The sequence below is a fragment of the Columba livia genome, chromosome 29 (assembly GCF_036013475.1).
Source record: "Columba livia isolate bColLiv1 breed racing homer chromosome 29, bColLiv1.pat.W.v2, whole genome shotgun sequence".
Classification (NCBI taxonomy): domain Eukaryota; kingdom Metazoa; phylum Chordata; class Aves; order Columbiformes; family Columbidae; genus Columba; species Columba livia.
In genome coordinates, this window is record NC_088630.1 from 8,630 (window position 1) to 32,470 (window position 23,841).

A 23,841-nucleotide genomic window follows, 5' to 3' on the forward strand; every position below is an offset into this window, starting at 1 on the left:
ACCCGTACCCTAACCCGTACCCTAACCCGTACCCTAACCCGTACCCTAACCCGTACCCTAACCCGTACCCTAACCCGTACCCTAACCCGTACCCTAACCCGTACCCTAACCCGTACCCTAACCCGTACCCTAACCCGTACCCTAACCCGTACCCTAACCCTAACCCGTACCCTAACCCTAACCCTAACCCTAACCCTAACCCTAACCCTAACCCTAACCCTAACCCTAACCCTAACCCTAACCCTAACCCTAACCCTAACCCTAACCCTAACCCTAACCCTAACCCTAACCCTAACCCGTACCCGTACCCTAACCCGTACCCGTACCCTAACCCGTACCCGTACCCTAACCCGTACCCGTACCCTAACCCGTACCCGTACCCTAACCCGTACCCGTACCCTAACCCGTACCCGTACCCTAACCCGTACCCTAACCCGTACCCTAACCCGTACCCTAACCCGTACCCTAACCCGTACCCTAACCCGTACCCTAACCCGTACCCTAACCCGTACCCTAACCCGTACCCTAACCCGTACCCTAACCCGTACCCTAACCCGTACCCTAACCCGTACCCTAACCCGTACCCTAACCCTAACCCGTACCCTAACCCTAACCCTAACCCTAACCCTAACCCTAACCCTAACCCTAACCCTAACCCTAACCCTAACCCTAACCCTAACCCTAACCCTAACCCTAACCCTAACCCTAACCCTAACCCGTACCCGTACCCTAACCCGTACCCGTACCCTAACCCGTACCCGTACCCTAACCCGTACCCGTACCCTAACCCGTACCCGTACCCTAACCCGTACCCGTACCCTAACCCGTACCCGTACCCTAACCCGTACCCTAACCCGTACCCTAACCCGTACCCTAACCCGTACCCTAACCCTAACCCGTACCCTAACCCGTACCCTAACCCGTACCCTAACCCGTACCCTAACCCGTACCCTAACCCGTACCCTAACCTGTACCCGTACCGTAACCCGTACCGTAACCCGTACCCTAACCCGTCCCCTTACCCGTACCCTAACCTGTACCCTAACCCGTACCCTAACCCTAACCCGTACCCTGAACCCTTAACCCTTAACTGTAACCCGTAGTCTAACCCTAACCCGTACCCTAACCCGTACTGTAACTCGTACCCTAACCTGTACTGTAACCCTAACCTGTATCATAATCTGTACCCTAACCCGTACCTGTACCATAACCCGTAATGTCACCCGTACTCTGACCCTAAGCCTAATATGTCACCGCTAAGTGTAATCCGTAAGCCATCATTTGTAATTTTTCAGTCGTAGCTACTAACTGGTAATCAGTAACGACTAATAGCTATCCGTTAATTTCTAAGGTGTAATGTGTAATCTGTAACTGCTAATGTGTAATGTTTTCATTGTTTCTGTAGATGTCACTGTAATTGTAAGTGTAGTTTGTATTTTGACTGTTTATGTGTCGTTATCATGTATTGTAACCTGTTTGCTAACTTGTATTGTAATTTGTACTGTGAAGTCTGAAGTCTGATTTTGATTCTTATTTTGCATCTGAAGTTGTATTGCTTATCAGAATTTAGTAATGTGTGTTTTTTTATTATTTATTTTTAATCTCTATTTGCTAATTGTTTTTTTGTAAGTGTTAAGTTTTTTTTTTTTAGTGTTATTGTTATTGTAGGGTATTTTTGGTAATTGATCAGTTTTAAGATTTCTCTGGTTGTTTTTCCCGTGTATGTTGTAATGGTATTGTGTTTTGTTGAATTGTTAAGTGTGATATTTCAGGTGATTGTTATTGTGATTTTTGTTGTGTATGTGAGCTGTGGTGTAATTGTATTGTTACCTGTGTGTTACGCTGTTTTCTACGCTGTATTGTTAGTTTTAGTGTGTTGTGTGTATTGAGGTGAATTGTATGTGTAATTTGTTTTGTAATGTTTATTGTAATGGTAATTGTAGATATATATTGAAGTTTAGTCGTTAATATATTTGTATGTGTAATGTGGGGTGTAGTGTGATGTGTTTTGTAAGTTGTACTGTAGTTGTTATTTGTTTTTTAATGTTTTTTGTAGTGTGTATTTTGTTTTGTAGTGTGAGATGTCTTGTAAGTCTTTTGGTTTTTTGTTTTGTTATTTGTATTGTCGTTGTGTGGTGTATTGTTTTTTGTAGTAAAAGTGGTTTTGTTGAGTTTTGGTTTTGGTTTTTTTTTTGTTTTGAATTTTAATAATTGTTTTTCTATTTATGATTTGGTAGGTGTAGTTAATTGTTGTGCTGTGTTAGTTGTGTTTTGCTTTGTGCAATATTGTTATGTTTATGTTTATGAGTGTAGTATAGTTACTGTTTTTTTTGGTGTTTGATGTTGTTTTTGTGAGGTATGTATAGTTTTTTGATTATGAAGGTTGTGTATGTTTAGGTTTTGTGTTTTGGTTTGTATCATTTCTATGTTAGCTGTTATGTTTGTATTTTTTATCATAATTCTGATGTTTTTAATTAGTATTGTTGTTTATAAAATGTGTGATGGTGTTTGTATTGTTTGTAGCAATATATAATCATTTTGTGTGGTTTTATGATGTGGATTTTTTTTTTGTTTTTTTGGTTGTTTTTTTTTGTCTTCTAATTTGTATTGCAAGTTTACTTTTTTTTTTTTGTGTTTTGGTTGTTTGTATTTTTTTAGTGTTAATGTTAATTTTGCCTTTTTGTTTTTATTTTTTATTTTGTTTTTGTGTTTTTTGTTGTCAATTTTATTTATTTTTTGTTCGTTGGTATGATTTTGATTTTTTGTTTGTTTGTATTTTGGTTTTTTCTGTGTGTTGTTGTGTTTGTTATTGTTGTGATGTTTTTCTTTTGTTTTGTGTCTGTTATGGTGTGTATTTTAGGTTTCGTTTCAGTTTTATTATTTGTTTCAATGTGTATTGTATATTTTTTGTTTTTAGTTTTTGTTGTTTTGGTGTGTTTTGATTTTTTTTTGTTGTGTCTTGTTAATTTTAGTTCTTTTGTTTTTTGTTTTTTTTTATTTTGTTTGTATTTGAAGATTTTGTTTTTTTTTTGTTTTTTGGTGTATTTGTAGGTATTGTGTTTTGTTTTTTTGATGATTTTTTTATTTTTTTTTTGTTTGTTGTATTGTTGTGTTTTTTCTTGTGTTATGTATTTGTTTTTTGTTTTTGTCTTTGTTGTTTAGTGTATTTTTTTATGTTTGTTGTTTTTTGTATTTTGTTTTTAGTTTCTTTTGATTTTTTGTATTTCTGGTTTTTTTTGATGTTTTTTGTTTTGTTTTTGTTTTTTGTGTTTCTATTTGTCGTGGTGGAAAAAAATTTTTTAACCTCATTTGCATATTTGATTGACTCATTTGCATAATTTGGTGGTAATTACCATGTCCAGGGGGAGTAGTCCCTAAATATTGTTGTGATTGGTTTGTACTTTGATTAGGGAGTACTCCCCCTGGTCATGGTAATGTTGTGGTTTGGGGTTATATGTGTTTTTTTAATTTGTATAAGAAAGAATAAAAATAATAAGTTTTGTGCAGCAGTAGGGCTTTGGATGCTCAGGGGGAGTACTTGGATTGGGTATTTTTTTTTTTTTCTTTTTAATCCCCTTAAGCATCCTAAGCCCTACTGCTGCACCTAAAAAATCAAATACTGCAGTTTATGGAATAAACCAACTCTTTCTACCTGCCATCCAATAAAAACTCTAGAGAAAAAACACACTCGAATACATTCAACCTGAACAATCAGTCCACTCAAACTCCAACACACACACAGTAGGAGAAACAAAGTCAAACACACACAACACAAGACAAGACAAAGTCCAACACATGCACAACACAAGACAGACACAAAGTCCAACACTGTCTTGTGTTGGACTTTGTGTCTGTCTTGAGACAAAGTCCAACACAAGACAGAGACAAAGTCCAACACAAGACAGAGACAAAGTCCAACACAAGACAGAGACAAAGTCCAACACAAGACAGAGACAAAGACCAGGACATGCACAACACAAGACAGACACAAAGTCCAACACATGCACAACACAAGACAGACACAAAGTGCAGTGCACACTCACGGTCAAAAACTACACTCTCTCAAACTCTGGTACGTGCACAAAACATCAACCTGTCGCTCCACTCAGACCAAAAAAAGACACTGGACAACAAAAAGGTGTGTCTGCTTTATTACCTTTGTGATGGCCCTGAGGTAGGACTAACCTCCTCAAACCACATAGTAAAGCATCATAACTAACTCTTTATTTGATATGAGCCAACAAATGACAAATTGGTTTTCGAAAGACTGTTCCATAATCACAATTCCCATAAAATGAAAAACTCTTCCTTATTACAGATTTTAGACATAATGTATCACCTGGCAAAAGGCTAAAGAGAAAATCATTACTTCCGTTACAGACCCGTTACAGATTTTCTCTCCCGACGGCGAGCGTTAAACAAACTCTCGGTTCGCTTGTGCATTTGAGCACGCGGCAGATCGGACTCATCACCGTTACAACTCTTTTATGTCCTTTTGTCAAAATTGACGTGCCAAACATCAAATGCACACCTTCGCTACACTTTCAGGATATTACAATGAGAACACATTCAAGGTATTACAATTATTTAGAACACATTGGAGATATTGCAATTACAACAGAACACAGAAAACTCTACTCACCTTTTCCAGAGCTTTTCTCACATCCCGTTACAGAGGATAACACGCTTCTATTTCAACCCTGTCCCTGTCCTCAGCCGTTTACACACGCTACTCCTAGGCCAATCACAAACACCTTCCTGGACCTCTCCCTAAACGAGCGTCCTAACAAGGACCGACCGTGGCCGCTATGAAGAACGAGTGTCACCAGAAAGGCTGTTCCTGGGATCCTCAACAAAAACCCTGCCTCTGAAACCACCGTCCCAGACTGACCTGAATATGAACTTTGACAATTAACTTGACTAGACCAAGCACTGTGGACCAGGACTACAACACACTGCTGAAGTCGGTGGATGGACACATGGGGAAGGAATCCCCTGGCTGGTGTTTTAATAATCTACTTGAATTTTTTTTTTCCATTTTCAGGTAAAATAAAAAAACACCCTAGAAAACAAAACATACAACCCCAAACCACAATCATACCAGATCACACAGCTACACCACACCACTCACTCAGATACCAAACCCACCACACACTCACACAGCAACCATTCTCCCAGCTGACACCCTCACCCCACATCCACATCACCCCTCAGGAACACCGTTCCCGGGAGGCTCTAAACGCTCCCTGCCTGCCTAAACCCCAATCTCGGCCCAACCCACATCCAAACTTCAGCAATGAACGTCACCTCATGGAGAGACCGGGACCAGGAGGAAAAAAAACAACCCAGCCAGGGGAAACAAGAAAATCCCCCAGCTGTAGTTTTTTTATTCTATTTTGAATTTTCAACTTAGCTTAAAAAAAAAAAAACCATTAACCTGCAAAGAAACAAATACAGGACCAAAACACAATCATTCCTCATCACTCAGCTAAACACACCGCTCATACGCCGACCGACACCACCGCACGCTCGCGCCGCCCCAGTTCTCCCAGTGTACCAGGACCCCGTCTCCTCACGGCCCCTCGGGAACGCCGTTCCCGGAAGCCTCCAATGTGACCCTGCCTGCCAAAACCCCAGCCCGACGGGCGCCCGCATCCAAACCTTGGCGATAAACATCGCCTCGCTGAGCAGCCGGGACCAGGGAAAAAAAAACCCAGCCGGGGGAATCCAATAAAAAAACCCCAGCCGGGGAATTTTTTTTTCATTTTAAATTTAGCTGAAAAGAAAAAACCATTAACCTGCAAAGAAACAAATACAGGACCAAAACACAATCATTCCACAGCACTCAGCTAAACACACCGCTCGTACGCCTACAGACATCACCGCACGCTCGCACCGCCCCGGTTCTCCCGGTGTGCCTTCGCCCCGTCTCCTCACGGCCCCTCGGGAACGCCGTTCCCGGAAGCCTCCAATATGACCCTGCCTGCCAAAACCCCGGCCCAATGGGCGCCCGCGTCCAAACCTTGGCGATGAACGTCGCCTCGCTGAGCGGCCGGGACCGGGGAAAAAAAAACCCAGCCGGGGGAACGGAAAAAAAAATCCCCCGGCTGGGGTTTTTTTATTCTATTTTAAATTTAAAATTCAGCTGAAAAGAAAAAACCATTAACCTGCAAAGAAACAAATACAGGACCAAAACACAATCATTCCACAGCACTCAGCTAAACACACCGCTCGTACGCCTACAGACATCACCGCACGCTCGCACCGCCCCGGTTCTCCCGGTGTGCCTTCGCCCCGTCTCCTCACGGCCCCTCGGGAACGCCGTTCCCGGAAGCCTCCAATATGACCCTGCCTGCCAAAACCCCAGCCCGACGGGCGCCCGCATCCAAACCTTGGCGATAAACATCGCCTCGCTGAGCAGCCGGGACCGGGGAAAAAAAAACCCAGCCAGGGGAATCCAATAAAAAAACCCCAGCCGGGGAATTTTTTTTTCATTTTAAATTTAGCTGAAAAGAAAAAACCATTAACCTGCAAAGAAACAAATACAGGACCAAAACACAATCATTCCACAGCACTCAGCTAAACACACCGCTCGTACGCCTACAGACATCACCGCACGCTCGCACCGCCCCGGTTCTCCCGGTGTGCCTTCGCCCCGTCTCCTCACGGCCCCTCGGGAACGCCGTTCCCGGAAGCCTCCAATATGACCCTGCCTGCCAAAACCCCGGCCCAATGGGCGCCCGCGTCCAAACCTTGGCGATGAACGTCGCCTCGCTGAGCGGCCGGGACCGGGGAAAAAAAAACCCAGCCGGGGGAACGGAAAAAAAAATCCCCCGGCTGGGGTTTTTTTATTCTATTTTAAATTTAAAATTCAGCTGAAAAGAAAAAACCATTAACCTGCAAAGAAACAAATACAGGACCAAAACACAATCATTCCACAGCACTCAGCTAAACACACCGCTCATACACCTACAGACACCGCCGCACGCTCACGCCGCGGCCCTTCTCGCCCTGTGCGGTGACCCCGTCTCCGCGTCGCCCCTCGGGAACGCCGTTCCCGGAAGCCTCCAATATGACCCTGCCTGCCAAAACCCCGGCCCGATGGGCGCCCGCGTCCAAACCTTGGCGATGAACGTCGCCTCGCTGAGCGGCCGGGACCGGGGAAAAAAAAACCCAGCCGGGGGAACGGAAAAAAAAAATCCCCCGGCTGGGGTTTTTTTATTCTATTTTAAATTTAAAATTTAGCTGAAAAGAAAAAACCATTAACCTGCAAAGAAACAAATACAGGACCAAAACACAATCATTCCTAATCACTCAGCTAAACACACCGCTCGTACGCCTACAGACACCGCCGCACGCTCGCGCCGCGGCCCTTCTCCCCCTGTGCCGTGGCCCCTCGGGAACGCCGTTCCCGGAAGCCTCAAATGTGACCCTGCCTGCCAAAACCCCGGCCCGATGGGCGCCCGTGGCCTAACCTTGGTGATGAACGTCGCCTCGCTGAGCGGCCGGGACCGGGGAAAAAAAAACCCAGCCGGGGGAACGGAAAAAAAATCCCCCGGCTGGGGTTTTTTTATTCTATTTTAAATTTAAAATTTAGCTGAAAAGAAAAAATCGTTAACCTGCAAAGAAACAAATACAGGACCACAACACAATCATTCCTAATCACTCAGCTAAACACACCGCTCGTACGCCTACAGACACCGCCGCACGCTCGCGCCACAGCCCTTTTCCCCCCCTGTGCCGTGGCCCCTCGGGAACGCCGTTCCCGGAAGCATCAAATGTGACCCTGCCTGCCAAAACCCCGGCCCGACGGGCGCCCGCGGCCGAACCTTGGCGACGAACGTCGCCTCGCAGAGCGGCCGGGACCGGGGAAAAAAAAACCCAGCCGGGGGAACGGAAAAAAAATCCCCCAGCTGGGGTTTTTTTATTCTATTTTAAATTAGACATTTACCTGAAATGCAAAAACCATTAACCTGCAATAACAAGTAACTACAACCCCAAAACACAATATTACCACATCACACGACTAACGCACCACCCATTCACCTACCGACACCACCGCACCGTCACACCGCACCCATTCTCCGCCCTTCTCGCCCCGTGCCTTCGCCCCGTCTCCGCGTCGCCCCTCGGAAACGCCGTTCCCGGCGCCCTCTAAACTCGCCCCGCCCGGCGAAACCCCGCTCCCGGCCGGACCTCGGTCCGCACGTTGGCGACGAACGTCGCCTCTCGGAGCCGCCGGGAACGGGAGAAAAAAAAAAAACCCGGACGGGGCAGGGGGGATAAACCCCCCAGCTAGGACTCTCTTACTCTTTACCTTCGGAATTTACCTGAAAAGGGAAAAAAATTTGAACCTCCGAGGACAAATAACTAAAACCCCGAGCCACATTCGCTCGAGGTTTCACGCTACCCGAACGTGCTGCGCGTCATCTACCGCACGGACCCTTTTAAGTACGTGTCTCAAGCTAATTGTCGGAACGGGAAAACAGTTTGGACTTAATTCCCTTGCCGTCCTTCGTACAGTTCTTGACCACGGTGACCTGTTCCTCCGTGGCTTCCCAATCGTGGCAGTTACTGCAAGTCGGTTCCTCTGACGATCCGGAACTCAAACTCGCCCCGCGTCTCCGTCGCTAAGCGCCGACTAAGCGCCGACGACGCCCGCGACCCCGCCGACGTCGCTTCGTCTCGGGTGACCGACTCGGGGCGCGGCCGACCGAGAGCGGCGTCGGATCGCTCGCGCTGTGACGTCGTGCGATGCGATGGCGACGGACGCTATCGCTTGCTAAGTGGACAAAATATGACGATCAAAATCAGCTGGAACTTGATTCAGAGTAATTTCTACTTGGACAGGAGATGCCAAAGGCTAGAGGGAGGCCTTTCCGTTGAGTCGTGAGGTTCAGAACGGACCCCCTCGCTTTCTAAACTCCTCCCCGGACGGAAGACTGGGTGCGGCTGGATCCGAACGTAGCACCGCGCTGGATCTACGGTTTGGCTCCCAGACTCACGGAGGATAGGGAAAACACCTAAAATATTATATTTACATAAGGACAAAGGATTGTGTGTTTACAACTCATTCCTTATATCACTCAGCCTGATTTTCAGAATCGCATCGCTCTACACCTCGACATCCCTACCTCCCTTCCGTGGACGTGGGGACGGGTGGGTTGATGAGGCAAAAACCGTGAAAATAAATAACCGAACAGAACGGTACGGCGGGAAGGCTGACCGGAGCTGCTGCTGCTGCTGCTAAAGTCCCGGCCAAGCATAGAAATCCCTGGGTATTTATACCCTTACAAACTATTCACCCACCCCTCCACATTGTGATTCAGTCCAGTAGCAATAGCCGAGTCTGGTCTTCTTGCTTCTCGGTAGATCCTCTGCGCTGAGCTCAGACCGGACTTGGCTCCTCGCAGCCGTAGATTTTGTTTACGATTCGTAGGAGCTTCCTGCCAGCCTCAAATGTGGCATTTTCACTGAAATAAACCTAGTTCTTCACTAAAGTGTAAAGCGGGCCTTATCTCACAAGTGTTGATCAGAGTCTGTAGCTGCTTTTGTTACCATCAAAAAAGGCTATAACTGAGTGTTACATAGCCTAACAAAATGCCTTTTTACAAGTAAGTGACTCGTATTGACAACGTGATCACCTGCAAAGGAAAAAAAAATTAATTAAAACACACTTCATCTCTGGAAAACCAGCAGACCACAGAAAACGCTAGTCAACAATGTCCTTAGTAAGAACAGCAAAACACCACTAAAAGGACTATTGACTCCCCTGCCCACAGCTACTCCATCCCACGTTACTGCACGACCTCTGCCTACGCAATTGAACACGTCAGCATATTAACCGTGGACTCCTAGACCTCGGTCCACCCGCCCCCAACTGCACGCGTCCAGGCAGAGCAGCTCCGAGCCAAATGCGCACCCTGTCAGACAGACTCTCCACAGAACATTATAGACGACACGATGGCAACGCCACCAACAACACCCGACGATGACAATGACTCTAAACCAGACACGCATCGATCAAAAGAACCTGCAGGGAGGCAGTGGTGTACAAGGAGCCTCCACTACAACCCCAGAAAACAAAGGAGCCAAAAGTCAGGGCCCCTTACCAGATGGCGGCACTGGCGCAAAACACACAGAGACGGCGGCACTGGCGCAAAACACACAGAGACGGCGGCACTGGCGCAAAACACACAGAGACGGCGGCACTGGCGCAAAACACACAGAGACGGCGGCACTGGCGCAAAACACACAGAGACGGCGGCACTGGCGCAAAACACACAGAGACGGCGGCACTGGCGCAAAACACACAGAGACGGCGGCACTGGCGCAAAACACACAGAGACGGCGGCACTGGCGCAAAACACACAGAGACGGCGGCACTGGCGCAAAACACACAGAGACGGCGGCACTGGCGCAAAACACACAGAGACGGCGGCACTGGCGCAAAACACACAGAGACGGCGGCACTGGCGCAAAACACACAGAGACGGCGGCACTGGCGCAAAACACACAGAGACGGCGGCACTGGCGCAAAACACACAGAGACGGCGGCACTGGCGCAAAACACACAGAGACGGCGGCACTGGCGCAAAACACACAGAGACGGCGGCACTGGCGCAAAACACACAGAGACGGCGGCACTGGCGCAAAACACACAGAGACGGCGGCACTGGCGCAAAACACACAGAGAGGCTGGGAAGAAGTGCCAGTCCCCGAGACTGGATGGGTAGAAAGCAGAGCTGCCAACGCAGCCCTCAACAACACCATAACACACAACTGACCAGAAACATCCAAAACACAAGGACCTGCCACGCTTTCAACTGCTGATACGACAAAACCGGCACCCAATTGGCGCTACGCCAATCGGCACCGGCGTTGCAGATCCCGGAATGGCACCCGAGTAAACTTTTGTGTCCCTCGAACGCAATGAGACCCCAGGATCGTCACACAGGCGCAAGGCAGGCTTCCCGAACTACACAGCGACGCAGACGTTGGCTGGAGCTGCCCTGCCCGGCGCACGCTGGCACCGCGCTGTGAAATTCCCTGGACCCTTCACCTGCCCAAGAGAGACTGTTCCCGGATAACCCTTGCCCCGAACTGAACTTAACCCCCCTCCCTGCAGTTTTCAGCCCCTTCCCAGGCCCCCAGCCTCCACTTAGCTTTCAGAAGGCCAAGAAACTGAATCCGTCTTCAATAGAAGAAAATGCCACGTGCGCTGACAGGGATATTCCAGCATCACCGGGTTCCTCCTCAACATCTACAGCAACACAAGAAAACACACGCTCGCTGAGCAGAGCGAGCGCACAGTATAAAGGCACGAGGCACATCTTCCCTTTGACACCACGCACCGCCCCACCTGCTTACAGGACGGCCCTTGCCCTTAGCGGAGCTAAACCCCCCGTCCCTGCGATTCCCGGCCCCTTCCCAGCCCCCGTGCCTCCACTTAGCTTTCAGAGGGCCGAGGGACCGAACCCATCTTCGACGGAAGAAAACGCCACGCGCGCTAACGGGGATCTTCCTGCATCGCCGGGTTCCTCTTCATCATCTACAGGAACACGAGAAAGCACACGCTCGCTAAGCCTTGCCGGCACACGGTGCCGTGGGGTAGACTCCGACCCCTTCCGCGACACCCGCCTCCCGCCTAGTTCCACGGCGTTCCGTGCCGCGGGCGCGGTCACAAACCCTCATCGCTTGTGACGCCTAAGACGGCGAGAAGCAAAAGAACTGTAGCTCTTTGAACAAAACCCTGGCCCCACGCTCCTGCTCGCCCCTACCACGGCTCCGTGCTCACCTTGCCAGAGGAGCTGCGCTGCCGATACCCAGCTTTCCACTCTGCTTCACGCCTAGAAAAGAGAGAAACGACCAAACTTAGCTAGAGCCACACGGCACAGCTTCCTGCTCCCACCACGCACCGACCCGCTTGCTTACGACGCTCGGCTCGCCTCCTCCGTCGCTCGTTCGTGCCGAGTTGTCCCTCTGCATCTGAAATCAAGGTATTCAACAAGTTACCCAGGAGCTCATCAACAGCTTGACCGTTCCACAGGTCTGCTTTCTATTCAGGAATCCCACAAGAAGGTCTGATTGAGTCCCAAAAACCACTGGGGAACGGACTGTCCGCTCCCCTGCCCACGGCTACACCGTCCCAGATGACCACACAACCTCTGCCTACGCAGGATAACATGTCCACAGATCAATCGTAGACTCCTAAACTCAGTCCGCCCGCTCCTAACTCTACACCTCCGGGCAGAGCAGCTCCGAGCCAAACGCGCACGTGCTTAGACAGATGCTCCACACAACATTATAGACGACCCGACAGCAATAACACCAAAAATGCTCCGCAACAAAAATGACTCTGAACCAGAGACGGCAACAGTAAAAATAACCTGCGGGGAGGCAGTGGTGAGGCGAGGAGCCTCTACTGCAACCCCAGAAAAATAAGAGCCGAACGTCACGGCCTCTTATGAGACGGCGGCACTGGCGCAAACACACAGAGACGGCGGCACTGGCGCAAACACACAGAGACGGCGGCACTGGCGCAAACACACAGAGACGGCGGCACTGGCGCAAACACACAGAGACGGCGGCACTGGCGCAAACACACAGAGACGGCGGCACTGGCGCAAACACACAGAGACGGCGGCACTGGCGCAAACACACAGAGACGGCGGCACTGGCGCAAACACACAGAGACGGCGGCACTGGCGCAAACACACAGAGACGGCGGCACTGGCGCAAACACACAGAGACGGCGGCACTGGCGCAAACACACAGAGACGGCGGCACTGGCGCAAACACACAGAGACGGCGGCACTGGCGCAAACACACAGAGACGGCGGCACTGGCGCAAACACACAGAGACGGCGGCACTGGCGCAAACACACAGAGACGGCGGCACTGGCGCAAACACACAGAGACGGCGGCACTGGCGCAAACACACAGAGACGGCGGCACTGGCGCAAACACACAGAGACGGCGGCACTGGCGCAAACACACAGAGACGGCGGCACTGGCGCAAACACACAGAGGCGCTGGGAAGAAGTGCCAGTCCCCGAGACTGGATGGGTAGAAAGCAGAGCTGCCAACGCAGCCCTCAACGACACCATAACACACAACTGACCAGAAACATCCAAAACACAAGGACCTGCCACGCTTTCAACTGCTGATACGACAAAACCGGCACCCAATTGGCGCTACGCCAATCGGCACTGGCGTTGCAGATCCCGGAATGGCACCCGAGTAAACTTTTGTGTCCCTCGAATGCGATGAGACCCCAGGATCGTCACACAGGCACAAGGCAGGCTTCCCGAACTACACAGCGACGCAGACGTTGGCTGGAGCTGCCCTGCCCACGCTGGCATCGCGCTGTGAAATTCCCTGGACCCTTCACCTGCCCAAGGGAGACTGTTCCGGGATAACCCTTGCCCCGAACTGAACTTAACCCCCCTCCCTGCAGTTTTCAGCCCCTTCCCAGGCCCCCAGCCTCCACTTAGCTTTCAGAGGGCCAAGAAACTGAATCCGTCTTCAACAGAAGAAAACGTCACGTGCGCTGACAGGGATATTCCAGCATCACCGGGTTCCTCCTCAACATCTACAGCAACACAAGAAAACACACGCTCGCTGAGCAGAGCGAGCGCACAGTATAAAGGCACGAGGCACATCTTCCCTTTGACACCACGCACCGCCCCACCTGCTTACTGGACGGCCCTTGCCCTTAGCGGAGCTAAACCCCCCGTCCCTGCGATTCCCAGCCCCTTCCCAGCCCCCGTGCCTCCACTTAGCTTTCAGAGGGCCGAGGGACCGAACCCATCTTCGACGGAAGAAAACGCCACGCGCGCTAACGGGGATCTTCCTGCGTCGCCGGGTTCCTCTTCAACATCTACAGGAACACGAGAAAGCACACGCTCGCTAAGCCTTGCCGGCACACGGTGCCGTGGGGTAGACTCCGACCCCTTCCGCGACACCCGCCTCCCGCCTAGTTCCACGGCGTTCCGTGCCGCGGGCGCGGTCACAAACCCTCATCGCTTGTGACGCCTAAGACGGCGAGAAGCAAAAGAACTGTAGCTCTTTGAACGAAACCCTGGCCCCACGCTCCTGCTCGCCCCTACCATGGCTCCGTGCTCACCTTGCCAGAGGAGCTGCGCTGCCGATACCCAGCTTTCCACTCTGCTTCACGCCTAGAAAAGAGAGAAACGACCAAACTTAGCTAGAGCCACACGGCACAGCTTCCTGCTCCCACCACGCACCGACCCGCTTGCTTACGACGCTCAGCTCGCCTCCTCAGTCGCTCGTTCGTGCTGAGTTGTCCCTCTGCATCTGAAATCAAGGTATTCAACAAGTTACCCAGGAGCTCATCAACAGCTTGACCGTTCCACAGGTCTGCTTTCTATTCAGGAATCCCACAAGAAGGTCTAATTGAGTCCCAAAAACCACTGGGGAATGGACTGTCCGCTCCCCTGCCCACGGCTACTCCGTCCCAGATGACCGCACAACCTCTGCCTACGCAGGATAACATGTCCACAGATCAATCGTGGACTCCTAAACTCAGTCCGCCCGCTCCTGACTCTACACCTCCGGGCAGAGCAGCTCCGAGCCAAACGTGCACGTGCTTAGACAGATGCTCCACGCAACATTATAGACGACCCGACATCAATAACACCAAAAATGCTCCGCAACAAAAATGACTCCGAACCAGAGACGGCAACGATAAAAATAACCTGCGGGGAGGCAGTGGTGAGGCGAGGAGCCTCTACTGCAACCCCAGAAAAAAAAGGAGCCGAACGTCACGGCCTCTTATGAGACGGCAGCTCTGGCACAAACACGCAGAGACGGCGCAAATACGAGAAGCTGCTACAAGACTTAAAACCTTCAAGATGCTGGGAAGAAGTGCCAGTCCCTTATACTGGGTTGCTAGAGATTAGAGCTGCTGTTGCAGCCCAGAACTACACCATAAAACACAACTGACCAAAAGTGTTCAAGATGCAAGAACCGTGTACCCTTTTGACTGCTGATTCAAGAAAACCAGCAGCCGATTGGCGCTACGTCGATTGGCACCGGCTTTCCGGACCCCAGGATGGCGCTTGAAATGACTTTCGTGCCCCTGGAGCACAACAATACCCCGAGATCGTCTGACAGGCACGAAGCGGGCTTCCCGAACTACACCACAACAGACGCGGGCTGGAGCAACCCTGCCCGGCACGCGCTGGCGTGGCACTATAAAGTTCCCTGACCCCATTTCTCTGTCCAAAGGGGACTGCTCCTGGACTGCCCTTCTCTGTCTCAGAACTTTAAACCCTCCCTGCAATTCCCAGCCCCTTCCCAGCCCTCGTGCCTCCACTTAACTTTTAGAGGGCCAAGGGACCGAATCCATCTTCGACAGAGGAAAACACGACGTGGGCTGTGATCTTCCTGCAGCTGTCACTTCCTCCATCATCACCTACAATAAGGAAAGCAAGGACATGCGTACGATTAGGCACCCAAATAACATTTATCGGTACTAACCTATAAGTCATTGCTCACCTTGGCTGAGTTCCAGGAGGTACGTTTGAATGATCTACCGGGGACCGCTGCAAAGGTTCTGGAGACAAGACACTCTTCTAGGAGAAGAGATTATATTAACAGCTATTAATACAGCAATACAAACCAAAAAACAACACTCCATCTTCATCCCGGTCAGGAATTATTGGAAAATGCAAAGCACCTGGAACTGAATCAACAAATGAAACATAATGACAAACCAACTTTCTACTACAGCTGCTACTGAACCTTTCCTGCGCCCGAAGCTCTCACCTCAAAGGGACTCCTCCGCTTCTCCTGAGACGGCTGCCCACGTAGCTTAAACGGCTCAAAAGCTGCCGACTGCCGAAGGAGCGACAGAGAACCGGCACCGAAGCGGTCCTGGAGCCGAATGAGCTCCCTGCCAGGGGACTGGGGCTCAAATACCCTGAGCCTCGCCCACCCCTTCCCACAATGCCCTAGGAAAGGGGAGGGATCAATCACCCCGGCCCCGCTCACCACCTTATCAGATTACCTGGAATCTCACTAGAAATGACAGCACCTGCACTTTATTACTGCTCTTGCATCTACAATGAGACTCAGTATGGAGATCAACTTAGAATTACTAGGGAGCAGATAAAAAATAAGATACAATAACTGACACTCCATCTTCATTGTGGTCAGGAATTATTGGAAAATGCAAAGCACCTGGAACTGAATCAACAAATGTAACATAATGACAAACCAACTTTCTACTGCAGCTGCTACTGAACCCTTCCTGTCCCCGAAGCTCTTACCTCAAAGGGACTGCTCCGCTTCTCCTGAGACGGCTGCCCACGTAGCTTAAACGGCTCAAAAGCTGCCGACTGTCAAAGGAGCGACAGAGAACCGACACCGAAGGGGTCCTGGAGCGGAATGAGCTCCCTACCTGGGGACTGGGGCTCAAATACCCTGAGCCCCGCCCACCCCTTCCCACAATGCCCTAGGAAAGGGGAGGGATCAGTCACCCCAGACCCCACCCATGACCCTTATCAAATCACCTGGAATCTCACTAGAAATGACAGCACCTGCACTTTATTACTGCTATTGCACTTGCAATGTGACTAAATACAGATTTCAACCTAGATTTCCTAGGGAATAGATAGAAATAATTATATTACTAATAAAATTGTGTATTGAAATTCCCTATAAAAGGGGTCAGAGGTAAGTGTCAAATGTCAGAGGTCAGCACGGAAGGGTCTGAGGTCAAGAGTCATATGTCAAGGGTCATAGCTGAAAGGGCACATGTAGATGGTCAGGGGATCAGACTCAAAATGCAGTGGTCAAAGGTCTAGTGTCAAAGGTCCAGGGTCTAAGGTGGAAGGTCATGGGATCAAAGGACCACAAATGTCAAAGGTCACCAGAGGTCAAAAGGTCATCTGAGGTCAAAAGGACACTCAAGGCCAAAAGGTCATCTGAGGTCAAAAGGTCACCACAGGTCAAAAGGTCACTAAAGGCCAAAAGGTCAGAGGGGTCCCCCACTGTATCCTTGGCTCCCGAAAACCAGGGTCCCCATGACATCCTTTGGGTGTCCCCTAGCCCCTATAGACTCTGCCCCCAGCCCCCCCGAGCCCTCGCTTTCAACACCAGGGATGGGGCTGTGTCCCCAAACAGCACCCCAGCCCTGTCCCCCAGAGAGCAGCGACAGCAGTAAAATTCATTACTTTAATGGACTGGGGGGCAAGGGGTGAGCCCCCTGCGAGGGCGAAAAATCATGGACTCCACACAAACCCATATGAATTCACACAAAGCCATTTATTACAGAAAGAAGCCTCCTTATATATGCGGTTATGTCTTGATCACGCGTCCACGCTCCGAGCGTGCGTTAGCTGATTGGATATTGTCTATGTTCGACAGCTGTCCACGCTCCCGAGTCTCGCTGTTGATAGGTCTGTTGATTTACGTCGTGTTTTCGGCTTTCTGAGATGGCCTTGAAATTCCTGGGGGCCTGGCTAGTTCAGTAACAAATCTCCATCTAATCGAAACCCATCCACACATTGACTTCAAGAAAATCCCTCAAATCTCTCACGATGCCCCCATTTTGTCTTTGAACCGGCCGGGCCTTGTTTACAACGCGCTGATTCATCTTTGAAATAAGCCGTACTTATGTCATTAATCACATGTTGTATGCTGCAGCATAACTGCATTATATGTAATTGTAATTAATAAGATCAAACAGCTACCCAGCTATTTCCAAGCTTTTAAACCATTTGTCAAACCCTAATTCTACTAGGACCATCTTATTAACGTACTGTTTCAGTTTGTCTGAAGTACTATACATAGATTCTGAAGGATCGGACAACTTAATATGACGCATTCTCTCAAATTCTTCACAACCGTGACCTATTGATAAAAGAAAAGAAAAGATCTACAGGGAATCGGGCGGCGTGGGAAACGCGGCATCTGTGGAAGAAAAAGTAAGAGTGAAAAGTACTCTGCGGCTGGCTGCACGAACAGGAAGATTTTTGGAAAAAGAAACGGTGGGGCGTCTTTTACTATTGGCCCAGCGGAAGGGGAGTGTCCCATCGACGGACGGATTTTTTCTCCCGGAGGAGACAGGGACTGAACTGTGGGAAGCGGTCACGAGGGGGAGCCGCGAGGCCCGCGACCTCGCCGGACCCTGGCGGCGGGGGGTCAGGCGGCCGACGGAGGATTTCTCGGGGGAGCCGGAAGCGTGTGCCGTCCCCTCGGAGCCGCCTGCCGCGAGCTGCCCCTGCTCTGAGAACTCCGAAAAATCGATACCCCTGGTATGTCCCGTATCACATTTGGAGTTCTGGAGCAGAGAGCAAATTAGACCCGCTGCACCCTTTGAGCCATCGCCTGCCTACGAAGATGAACGGCAGCAACCGGCAAGTTTCGACGAGCCAGGACGAGTTAATCCAGCTGACGGGCCTTTGCCGGAGGACCCGATGGAGCGCCGGGACGGAGCGCCGCAGATTCGCCCTGACTTCCGGGAGGAGAGCCGTGTGCGGAGCCTGAGTGACTTACTGAGATGGCAGGAGAGCAGATGCAGGAAGTTTTAAAAGCTAGGAAACCATCAGATGGCAGTAATGGTAAAACTTCGTGGTTAATAGCATGTAAAAAGGCATCATACGCAATTAGGGATGGGTTAGAGGCAATTGGCAGGGAATGTGAAAAACGGGGAAAACGGGAACGGGAGGGGCGGAATTGGACCTCGCTCCTGAGGAGCTCCGTATTAAAAAGGAGCAAATACATAAATGGGCTAGACAATGTGCAGAGGATGGGATGTGGTCTGTGCTTCTGTAAGAGAAGCGGATGAATATTTGAGAGCGCGATATGGAAAAGGGCTGGAGACTGGGTCAGCAGATCTATTTACAAATATGCGACGACTTACTGATCTGCAGGGAAAGACAAGTGAATTGTATAGGAGTGATAGTAATGATAATTTGGGTGCTGCCCCTATGCATCAGGGTAGAGATACTCCTCGAGATGACTCTCGTAATGCAGGGCAAGGCTCACAATGGGTAGTCGGGGATGAAGGGATTATGTTACCTGGCGGTATTACATCAATGCCAGCGCACGTAAATAACAGAGGACAAAGGCAGTGGTCGCCCTTTGATTGGAAAACGGTTAAGCGATTGCAAACTGCGGTTATGCGATATGGTATGGATAACAGGCGTGTGATGCAGCTAATGGATTCATTTTTCAAGGGGTGAATACAAACTCCAACAGATATTAAGGCATTGATAGAGTTATTCCTTCCCCCAATGGGGTATTTGCTGATCTTGGACAAGTGACAGGGGAAGGTGGAATTGGCAGTATTAGAAAATGTTCCTTTACCAGCTGATGATCCGTTGCAATTAGCTAGCATGGACCGATCACCGGATCGTGGCGATATGCGGATGGTGCCGCTGGGGTGGCGCTTCCTCCGAGGGTTTTGCGGCGAGGGCTTGCTGTGATGGCAGTGAAGGAATTACCAAATATAGGTAACAGTGTACCACCCTATTCTACAATAAAGCCTGATCCTGGGGAGCCATATATAAGTTTGTGGACCGTTTAAAAGAAGCTATAGATGCTTCTCCTAACCCGACTCCAGAGGCAAAAGCTGCGGTGGGGAAAGATTTGGCCATGACAAACGCAAACACTCAATACCGACAGATATTAGCCGGCTTGGGAAAAACAGCTTCTCGGGCGGAGATGGTGGAAGCTTGTACACGGGTACCGATTATGCAACAGGAGGTAGAAAAGGCAAAAATACATGCTCGAGCCGACGCTGAGGGTTCGGCTGCAGCGTTTTTAGCCGGCGATGAAAGGCCGAAGCCCTGCTTGTGACGGCCTAGCGTGTTTTACTGGCATACAGACGGGACATGTTAAAAGAAACTGCCCTCGATACACTTAGCAGCGTTACAAAAATGGCATAACTGCTCAATTAATCCGGTAGCAGATTCTCTTTATGTTGTGGGAGTTATACAAAGACTACGTAGAGTGCTTTTGCGGCGAGTTTCCAATGCCTTGTTTATTGAAGCATTGTTAGATTTGTGGAATGTGTTAGATTTTAGGACACTGCCAGTGTTTATAATGCATATAAAAAGCCACTCTAACCTACCAGGTGGTCTAGTTGAGGGAAACAACGTTATAGACAAATTAGAGCAGTGACAGAAGTATCTCCTTTTGAGCAAGCCAGACAGGCTCAAGAGTACTTCTGTCTATCCTCAGCATCGCTCCAAAAGCGGTTTGCGCTGACCGAGGAACAAGCTCCATCTGTTGTTACAGCTTGTCCCGATTGTGCCCGCATAATGCCTTTGCGACAAAAAGGAGTAAATCCTCGGGGCTTGCAGCCAGGCCAGTTATGGCAAACTGATATTGCTGCATTTGCACCGTCTGGCCGACAAAAGTACATTAGTGCGTTCGTAGATACCTGTTCAGGACTGCTGCGGGAGTCCTCAGCAAATGCAAAAGCGGTAAAGCGTTATTTATTACGAGCTTTTGCTGTCACGGGTGTTCCTACACAGATCAAAACAGATAATGGTCTCCCATATCGTTCTGACACACTTGCAACCTTCCTCGTCTGGTGGAATGTACAACACCTGTTTGGTGTCCCTTATAGTTCTATTGTCCGGGCAATTATCGAGCGTGCACAGGGCACCCTGAAAAGTCTTTCATGTGTTTTGAAAAAACAAGGGGGAATTGGTCTCAGTCCAGAAGAGGTTTTGATAAAGGGACTGCATGTGCTGAACTGGCTGAATCCTAAAAGTGAGACTAAAATGGAACCTGTTCTTATGCACCATATAAAAAATGTCAGAGACTTTCCCAAGAATGTACTTAAGGTTATAGTGTGTTTAATCTGACAACGCAACAATGGGAAGGTCCTACATGATTAATAACCTGGGGAAGGGGATATGCTTGTGTTTCTACAGGAAACCATAAACATTTGTGGATCTCAACGAAGCGGGTGAGACCTTCACTAGCGAACAAATAAGAAACTTATTACAATTATGACAACCCTTAACCTCAAAGGTGTTGCGCGGCAATGTGAAATGAATGACAGACGATCGCTGCGGGGGTCCAATTATGAATTTACTAGAAGCGCGTGGTGGTATACAAATTACAGCAATCAGTGACTTGGCAAAAGTATGTTACAATAGCACAAAACTTATCAATACATTGTCAGCAAAAACCCTTCTAAAAGCAGTGGATTGGCAACAATTAGTAACTGTAATGCGAAACTTAACAAGACTTTAGCAACAGAACTTAAACATATAAATACCATTGTAAGGAAAAGGAAGAGAGAGAGAGAAGAGGAAAACTAAGATATCAGAAAAAGAAAGGCAGAGAGAGAGAGACAAAGAGTAAGATATCACCACTCCACAGGCACGTCGGTCCTGTGACGACCTCTGGAGTGGGGGACGCGTTGAAGATTTACATGCTGGTGACCTGTATCGTACGTGAGGTTGTTTAATAAGCCGGTTCATTTACATGCAAGATAGTAGAAGGCGGTTCATCTCCTCCCTCTGCTCGCTCTTCCTGCTAATTAGGAAGACTCTTCTGGAACAGCTCTGGGGTATTCAAACTAGGAGAAGTTCATGGTACTGAGCAGAAGCGAGATGTCTTGCCCGTCAGGGGTAGCTGTTGGTTCGTGGTCTCTTCTGGTAGTTGGCTGTTCGACAGATGGTTCATCTCTATCATCCCAATTAGGCCGTGAAACCTTTCACGGCAACACTGTTAATTGTCCTTATCTTCCAAGGCGTCTGCCTTCATAGCCATAAAACTTTGGGAAAGATAAGATGAGGTGTCATCTCTCTCTTCCTCCCCGATGAGGTGTCATCTCTCTCTTCCTCCCCACGTAACAAAAACCAGATGTTTAAGGCATAACAAGGTCTTAGTTCTGCTAAGCATGGGGGGCAGTGCTTCAAGATTGTCACACCACTTTGTAAAACAGAGCAGCGATTAATTTTGTGTTATGGGCCATGGTCACAGCTATATTTTAAGTTCAAACAACACATACAACCAAACTCTTCATAAGATAGAAGATTTGCAGAACATGAAAATAACAGAAGATGTTGGGTTTTCTGAGTTGGATACCCTGTTTGGTTAAAAGGAATATTGAAAATGGAACTGTTCTTGTTAATTGTAATTATATTAGCCTTAATGTTCTTAATCTGTATCATGCTTTGAAGACAGTGTGAAATACAGGGTATTTTTTATTTAATAAAATATTAACGAGGGGGAGATAGCGAGGCAGAGTCCCCCCCCCGCCCCGGGGGGATGGGGTTGTCGCCAGCCTGGCTGAGAGGTGAAGCCAGAGACAAAAGAAACAAAAGGAGCCCCATAAGAAGGTAACAGTGAAAGAGCAAGCACCAGACACATGTGTGCAGAGCGCGTGGACAGTGCATGCAGCCTATCACGTTATTGTATAGCATGTGATACAACCAATCACATTGTTGCAAGGCACGTGGAGAGAGCAGCTTTGTATAAAGTCCGACAATAAAGTGAACTCGGTAAACATCACATTGGTGTCTCAGGTCCCATCTGTCACATGGAAAAGTGACAATACAGTCCAATAGCAACAGCTGACTCTGGGGTCTTCTTGATTCTCAGAGGATCCTTTGTACTGACCTCAGACAGGTAGTTGATTTGTGCAGCTGTAGATACTATTTACAGTCATATTAACAATGTGGTAACCTAAAAAAAAAAAAGTTAGAATACTCTGAAAAAACATCACACTACAGAAAACATGAGTTAACAACAGTCTTGAGTATGAACTGTAAAACACCAGTACAGGGAAAGTCCACCCTCCTACCCATCGCAACTCCGTGCCAGGTGATCGTACAAACTTTGCCTACGCAATTTAATATGTCAACAAATGCACGGTGGACACCTAGAGCTCAGTCCACCCACCCCTGACTCTACAACTCTGGGCACAACAGCTCCCACCCAACATGCACATGTGCACACCAAGACTCCACAGAACGTGATAGACCACATGACTGAAACAGCACCAAAAATGTTCAACAACAAGAACGACTCGAAGACGAGACATGGCATCGATCAAAACAACCTGCAGGGAGGCAGTGGGAAGGCAAGGAGCCTCTGCTGCAACACCAGAATAAAAAGGAACAGAACTCCACGGTCCCTTATGAAATGGCACCGCCACAACAAACAGAGAGAGCAACACCAGCGCAAAAAGCTGCGGCAAACGCTAAAAACTTCAAGATGCTGGGAAGAAGTGCCAGTCCCTGCGACTGGATGGGTAGAGAGCACGGCTGCCGGCACAGCCCAGGACAACGCCACAAACACCCCTGAACAGAAGCAGCCAAAAGGCAAGAACCCGCCACGCTTTCGGCTGCCGACACCAGAAAACCGGCGCCCAATCGGCGCTACGCCGATCGGCACCGGCGTTCCAGATGCCGGGATGGCACCCGAGAGGCCTTTCGTGCCCCTGGAACGCAACGAGACCCCAGGATCGGCTGACAGGCGCAAGGCAGGCTTCCCGAACTACACCACAACGCAGACGCAGGCTGGAGCTGCCCTGCCCGGCACACGCTGGCATCGCACGGTAAAGGTCCCCGGGCCCTTCACCTGCGCCAAGGGAGCGGTTCCTGGACGGCCCTTGCCCTTAGCGGAGCTAAACCCCCCGTCCCTGCGAGTCCCAGCCCCTTCCCAGCCCTCGCGCCTCCACTTAGCTTTCAGAGGGCCGAGGGACCGAACCCATCTTCGGCAGAGGAAAACGCCACGTGCGCCAACGGCCGTCTTCCCGCGTCGCCGGGTTCCTCTTCAGCGCCTGCAGGAACACGAGAAAGCACGCGCTCGCTAAGCCGCCACAGCACGCGGCGTCGCGGGGCA